Source organism: Triticum urartu, chromosome 3A (genome assembly GCF_056163025.1).
Source record: "Triticum urartu cultivar PI428250 chromosome 3A, HENAU_Tu73, whole genome shotgun sequence".
In the NCBI taxonomy this organism is placed as follows: domain Eukaryota; kingdom Viridiplantae; phylum Streptophyta; class Magnoliopsida; order Poales; family Poaceae; genus Triticum; species Triticum urartu.
In genome coordinates, this window is record NC_141875.1 from 404501108 (window position 1) to 404509522 (window position 8415).

An 8415-nucleotide genomic window follows, 5' to 3' on the forward strand; every position below is an offset into this window, starting at 1 on the left:
TTTAGTTTATGTCTGTTCTGAGCTTGCAAGTACATTCAATGTACTGACCTGGCATGTCATGCCAGATTTCAGGAAAGCCTTGTTGGAAAGGAGCGCTGTCCGAGTCTAGATCGTGTCCACATCGTTGTCACTACAAGAAATATGTCAACTAGTGACCTTCTGTCAGTGACCCTGGAAGAATTGGTCATAGATCTATGACCATTTGAGACCAATTGGTAAAAAGTTGTTCGGGGGGCTCCAAACCCTAAACTATAATGACCATTTTGGTCAGAAAAGTCGTAATTTCCTTACACGAAATGGTCATAAAACATATAGCACTGGTCCACTGCCTTATTTCTAGCTGATCATGACCAATATAGATGGTCATAACCTTGTAAATTGTGGTGGGTTGCTATGACTAGGCGCCATCTCATAAGTTTTGCCTATGTGTCATGTCCATGTGTCAGTTTTAGCCCTAGGTTGTGAAGCAACCTATATTTCTGTCATTCCCAAAATTCCCGAAAAAATCTCATAAATTCTTTGGGTCATATCTTTGTGAAATATGTACAAAACCTTCCTTGCCTAGTTCAAAAATAATTCAACAATATTCATTTTCCTATTCTGTTCAGAAAAACATTTTGTGAAGGAAGTGCTATTTATATATTCTTGATTGCCCTCAAATTTTTTGGTCACTATTTCCTATCCAAATCATTGCCTCATGACAAAAGTAAGCTCCATTTGCCCAGTAAATCTTCCTTGGCAAATTTCCAAAGTTTTTGTCCACCTAGAAGCATTGTGAAGGAAGTACCACCTAGGATCCTCCTTTTGAGCTGAAAATTTCTGAAGACATTCTTCTTAGTAGATGATCATCCTCAGCCAAAACTCACGCCCATTGGCCATGTGCATTTCCCGTACTGCTAATCAAACACTTGGCTGCTAATTCATCTTTGAGCATTGTTCGGTCTCCTCATGAGAAACTTATGTTGTAATTTTCTTCCAAGCACCTACCTGGGGAGTGCCCAACCCACTAGACATGCCTAGGCCGCCCAGAACGCATGGCGAAGCCACGGTCACGTGATGACCACGCGGCGGGCATGCGAGCTTACACGCTCTAGAGTTGGGGCTCTCAGCCACCGTCCAAACCTCGATGTCTTGCCACCAAACCATGTATTTATGATTAAATAGATACTTATGTACCTAGAAATGATTTTTGGAAAAATAAAGAGCAAACTATGAGGCAACTGCAGTTCAAATTTGACCCGCTTCCTACTAAATCGGCGGGAATTTGTCTTTTTCACCAGAGGTGGATCAAAACATTTGACACCCAACCATTTTGTCAATTCTTCACTAAATATGTCCTAGTATTTTATAAATTTGGTTAGGTCCAATTTTGCAACAAATATATGGTAGGTCCTTCACAAAAAAACTCATTTCGGGCACTCGGAAAATGGAAAATGTATTTTTCGTGAAAAGAAAATGAAAACTCCCTTAGGCAACATTGTTCGTAATTCCAAGATGCACCCTTGTGCACAATATGAGACCATTTGAACAAACTGTGCCATGAATGTGGCCATAAGATTGATCATTTGGCTTGAAAGCCATGAATCTTCACACATGATAGCTCATTTCCGTGAACACTTTTTTAAAATAATTGTCGTATTATAAGTTTATTATTTTTCCTGGAAACTTGGTCACATATAATGACACAATGCGAAGGTTTTCCAATTCTTTGATTTTTTTTGAATTTTTTATGCCTGTTTCAAAATGCGGTCAAAACGGCGGGCTTGACCGTTCCTAGCTAGTGGTTGAATCTTGGAAAAAAATTGATGTTTCTCTGATTAAATAGATACTTATGTACCTAGAAATTATTTTTGGAAAAAATAAAGAGCAAACTATGAGGTAGCTGCAGTTCAAATTTGACCCGCTTCCTACTAAATCGACGGGAATTTGTCTTTTTCACCAGAGGCGGATCAAAACTTTTGACACCCAACCATTTTTTCAATTGTGCATTAAATATGGCCTAGTATTTTATAAAATTGATTAGGTCCAATTTTGCAACAAATATATGGTAGGTCCTTCACAAAAAAAACTCATTTCGGGCACTCGGAAAATGGAAAATGTATTTTCCATGAAAAGAAAATGAAAACTCCCTTAGGCAACATTGTTTGGAATTCCAAGATGTACCCTTGTGCACAATATGAGATCATTTTAACAAACTATGCCATGAATGTGGCCATAAGATTGATCATTTGGCTTGAAAGCCATGAATCTTCACGCACGATAGCTCATTTCTGAGAACACTTTTTTTAAATAATTGTCGTATTACAAGTTTATTATTTTTCCTGCAGTTCGAAGTGAGGCTTTAGAATGGCCTCTAGTGTGGAGGTTCGTTCACCGCTCCCGCTCCAGCAAATTTAGGTGATTCTTTGATGGAGCGCTAAGACCGCGGAACATTAGTTTTTATGATCTAAAACTGCCTGTCGTTCCTGTAATGATGAAGGTGGGCGGAGTGATCTGCTTTTTTCTCTCTCCCTCTTGGGGGGCTTTACTAATTGAACCATGACTCATCCAGTGATGACTGGTCATGTACTAGCTAGCTAATAATCTTGCTTTGCTATAGAATGAACGAATGTATCTCAGTTTGTACCTCATCTAGCACACTGCCTAAAATTAATGAAATTAGTAGAATTACCTTGTGATTCCTCAGTTTGCTTCCTATTATGGTTGCTCTACTGCAGTGTCTTACTAGCTTGTTCTAGCTCATCATGTTCCTGCTTGTAGTTGATTTTCCATGTGCCTAAGTATATGAGTAGTACACGTGCAAGCAAACATTTGAACTCAAACCCATCCATTCTCTGTACTATATTGTACTAAAGAAGTAATGTAGATGAATATACATTCAGTTTTATTAAGTGAATGCCATGCAAACAACTAACTTGCTCTTGTCCATGTAGATGGAGTAGGAGGATTAGCAGCAGCAGCAAATGAGCCTAATGGTGAAGAAGCACCTGATGACCAGAACTTGTTCAAGAGCTCTTTAGTCCTTCCAAAATAATGTCCAGTCAATGCATGCTCTGGATGGCCTAAACAAAACCGCATGTTGTGATAGTACCACATGTAATGGTGGAGGATTATCAGGATCAGCTCTGGATGCTAGCTAGTCAATGCATGCTCCACCATCCTCCTACTACAAATATGATCATTTTGTTAATGGGAATATGTGTCCAGTCAATACATGCTCTGGATGCTAGCTAGTCCTACTGGGTAGTATAGCTAATACTTTTCTTACTTGTTCTCACAGACCCGATGAGGCCATGATGCTTACCTTGCTGGAGCACATCAACCCCGACCATGGCACCACATTCAGTCTTGAGGTAGCCATGCTGCAACTACATCAACGCTATCTTCTCTGACTAGATAAGTCTCTTGTCTATCCCATTATTTTCTTTTGTTACTTGGTCGATGGGCCATGATGCCATGACATATATTATTGTGTTGATTCCCTATGTGATGCAGAAGCTATGGTGTTTTGTTTTGAGTCTGTTGTAAATTGCAATTGATAATGATTTGTGTAAAATTAGTGTAGAACATATGTCTTGTTATCTTCAATCGTTTGTACCGTGCTTAATAAACCATCTAAGATTGAATCATTTTCTGCGTTCAACATCTAGAACCATTTTGGGAGTTTTGGTATTCATGCAACAACTGTGCGTTCTTGTCTCTTGTGTTGTTTCCGTGAGCTAGTCGTTGTGGTTATTACTGTTACATGTTACATGTAGAGATGCTTCATGATTTAGTCCCTAGCTGCTTTCTATATTTGTTTTTATTTTGTTTCTAACTCTTTTGGTTTATTGTTAGATGCCTTTGTTCAACCTGTACGGACATATCCAGAATTGGTGTTTCGTCTCATTTAAGGAGCTCCAGCTTGAAAGTGAAGAAGTCAGGAGTATATTTGTAGTAGTAGTTATATGTTGTGATAGTACCACATGTAATGGTGAAATCAATTATGTAAAGATTGTGCTATTAGCCAAAATTGGCATGTGGTTTGATAATTTTCATTTCTTTGTTGTTCTCACTAAAATAATTGTGTGGAAATTGAAACTTGGGATGTCTTTAATTAGAACCTGACAATTGGGACCTAATAGTATTAAGTATCTAAAAAGACCATTTTCCAAATAATATTCACAGGGAAAAAATCTGAAAATTAAGAAATGGAATGTAAAAAGGACGAGGCCCAATTGAGAAATATATGCAACCCAAAAAAGAAATGGTCTATAAAAGGATCACAACCTTAGAAATAGAACGGCTGAAATGTTGGGCCAGGCCCATATAGCTAACCAAAATTAATAAGAAAAAAAATATAAAAAGGTTGAATTGTTGGGCTTGGCCCATGTAAAACACCTAATCGGACCGGGCTGAATCTTGTGAGTGACCTTTTCAATTGGTCGCAATTTTGCCACATCAGATTGCCACGTCGGATCCGACGTAGCCTGGGCAGACAACCAGTGACCAAAACAAAAGGTCATGGGTTCAATGACCTTCTGTTTTGGTCGTAAACGTCTACAACCTTCTCACAGAGAAGGTCGTTAATTTCAGTTTACAACACCAGCTTTTGACCTTCTGTTTTTTGTCACAAAAAGGTCGCAAATGAAAAACAATGACCTTTCAGTGACCAATAGTCAAGGTCGCAAGTTGACATATTTCTTGTAGTGTGTCCCTGTGCTATGGAGTTTCGCTACGACGTTGTTTCGTTGCCGCGTAGTTGTTATGATCGAGGCCCTTATGTTCACTAAATAATGTACATATTGTTCAGCCGCACCGTGTGTGCCGCTTGGCCTCGCTACCTGTTGTAATATGAACTTTGATCCACTAGCATCAATAAAGCGGTTGTTTTCTGTACCAAGATGTTGTGTGTTGCCAGAAGACATAGTCTCTGTGCTGGCAATGCATGGTAAACCGGTTGCTCTGAGCCGGGGTGCCATAATTTTACCACGGGCTTCATTTGCTGGCGCATTTCAGGTCTCGTGTGCTATATGTAAGACATTTTTTGGCATTTACCGTGCATGTAGGCATATAAATCAATTCCTAGGCGGACTGCATTTCCTGTTGAAAGGGATGAGGATTGTCGTTCGATCTGGGAGCATCCAACGGTGCAGACGTACGATCCGTGGGGTTTGGATTCTGGCCAATCAGAACGCACGACTCAGATCACGCGCGCAGCAAGGGGGGCATCGGCCACGGTTTGGTAGGCACACGGCTTTCGTGTGTGAACCATGTGATATTTGAAAACATTTTTTGCGAGGGGCTATTTGAAAACATTTACATGTTCGATCAAGGAGAATCCAATGGTGCAGACATACGATCCGTGGGGTTTGGGCTCTGGCCAATCAGAACACACGACTCAGATCACGCGCGTGGCAGAGGGGTGGGGGTGCATCAGCCAAGGTTTAGTGGACACACGGCTTTCGTGAGTGAAACGTGTGCTCTTTGAAAACATTTACATTACCTAACATCATATTTTTGTTCGAATGAAAACATGAGTTCATCGTTTTGCCTCCAATTTTTTTCCACGATAAGAAATCACGAGTATAGTGGAGAGTGTCATATACTAGTATCATGAATATACAATATATATGATACTACCTTTAATTAATTATAGCAAATAGTATAATACATAGAGTATAGTATCATATATAGATCATATTTATTGCCATGCATGACACAAATTAGCATCACATTTAACATGATACGGTATCTACCTATATGTTACTCTAACCCTCTTTATATATATTTAATTCTTGCCCACATCAGCATACTTGCTATTTCCGAGTGCATGACATCGTCAGCTATGATACCACGACTATGACCAGCCTTATATAGTGGGGAGTATCATATACTATATATATATATATATATAGTATCATGCATATGATACTAGTGTATGATACGACGTACGTACCTTCATAGTGCATATATAGTATCATAGAGTAGTATATATCATAGATGACCGTATTTATGGCCATGCATGACACAAAGATGTATAGCATTTATTATATATATATGTTACGGTATCTACCTATGTTACTGCTTCTTTGCCACATCATCATATTTTCTATTCCTGAGTGCATGATACCGGCAATGATACCCCTACTGTGGCCACCCTAATAAGGTTCGTCGTAATATGGGAGTATCAAGCGGTATGATGCATGCCAAGTAGACCTTTTGGATGATGTGGCACACAGTTAAATGAGGAAAGAGAGGGTGTGGTATCATATCATGATACCGTATCATATTAAATGTTGTACTACTTTGTGTCATGCATGGCAATTAATAAGGCAACCTAAGATACTAACTTATGATACTATGCATGCACACATTACAAAGGTATTGTCGATCATATACTAGTACCATGCATATATACTCCCTCCTTTCCGGTTTATAGGCTTATCTCAAAATTTTAGTTTTTCCATTTTATAAGGCTCAATTTGGTTGTTCCCCATCACATGTCCAGATTTCAAGGTGCATTAAATCATTGCATGCAAGTATTAAGAGAAAGTTGACTGATGCATGTACTTCTATGCATGCATGTATTGCAATTAATACATTGGAAAACATAATTTTTGAGGAAAACAAAAGCATTAATTGGGTATTTTTGCAAACTACAAAAAGTATTCCACCACTCACCATCTACCTTGGTTGGTGAGATTTTTGAATTGAGCCCTGTAAGTATGGTTGTAATGGGGATTATCATATACTAGTATCATGCATATGATAGTGTATGATACTAGCTACTTCCGTAATGCATAGTATCATAAGTTAGTATCTTAGGTTGCCTTATCAATTGTCATGCATCACACAAAGTAGTAGTACAACATTTAATATGACACGGTATCATGATATGATACCACATCCTATCTTTCCTAATTAGTTGTGTGCCACATCATCCAGAAAGTCTAGTTGGCATGCATGATACTGCTTATGATACTACCATTACAACCAGCCTAAACCGGAAAGGAGGGAGTATGAGACTAGCCACAATGGAGAATAACGTACACATATCCCTAGACTATGTTACTACCTTCATAGTGGGTAGTAACATGAGTGTAGTGTCATGCAAAGCTTCATTTATTAGGTTATAGACTCATATTGCATTGGGACATGCGATGCTAATTACAGTAACTAGCTAAGTTACTGAAACTATCTCTCTCCTCATTAACTTATTGGCACATAAGCAAGTTTGCTGAGTTGGAGTCGATGTTACTGTTGAAGTTACTCCCACTGTGGCTAGTCTGATACTAGCTAGTTGTCTATGATACACTAGCTACCTCACTAAGAGCATGGTTAATAATACAGCAAAGGGTCGGCTATAAGAAGTTGCCATGTCATATACAGCCAACCTCTTAGCGGGCATGTAAAACAATAAGTTTTAAATGCGTACTAGTTTATCAATAGTTGGCCCACCTTACATCCTCACAAAGTGTCTTGGGTCTCGTGTTGCAGCTGGCTCTACTAACCAAGAGCCTGCTTCTCTTCTCTTTCCTCCAACTAATAAGCACATATATATTATTCTATTCCTTATAGCCTTCTTAGACTACCCACAGCAGGAGTAACATAGGTAGTAACATCACACGTATCTAGATAAAATAGATGATGTGGCAAGTAATAAATGAAGAAAGAGAGGAAAGTGGTAACATAGCTAGTTACTAGTAGTATGAGTAACATCACACATCTCAAGGCAAGATGAGTCTATAGCCTAATAAATGAAGTGTTGCATGTTACTACACATATGTTACCCCCCACTATAGAGGTAGTAACATAGACTAGTAACATTCTATGTTACTACCCATTGTGGCTAGTCTTATGTCACTCTATTGTGTACTTGCTCTAATGCATAGTATCATAGAATAGCTAGTATCATATGTAGTACTTTATTTGTATTGTCATGCATGACACATAGTAGCATAGCATTTATTATGATACGGTTTCATGATATGATACTTAACCCTCTCTTTCTTCATTTAATTAATTGTACGACAGCTCATCAAAATTGCCTAGTTGGCATGCATGATACTAGCTTTGTGAGTTTGTGCAAAGGAGTATAGATCATTTGTGCGTCGCTTTGTGAGTTTTCATTCGTTTGTTCGAGAAGCGGGGAGAAGTTTCAAACATTTTAGCCACGAGGTGCAGCCACTAGCATAGGCCTAGTTGGTATTTTAATTATAGGAAATTCAAATGGAGTTCGGACATCATCAAAATCGATGTGTGCCCGTGGCGTGCTCTCACGACCCCGTGGAAGAAAATTGGTAAAGTTTGGCACAAGTTTTGATGACCGCTCTTTCCAAACCAGAGCATCTCACATGAAGGATCATGGTTTTCCAAAAGGAGACGTGTCAATTCAAACTCCTGTGGCCGGCGACTTCATCGTTTGGCCTCATA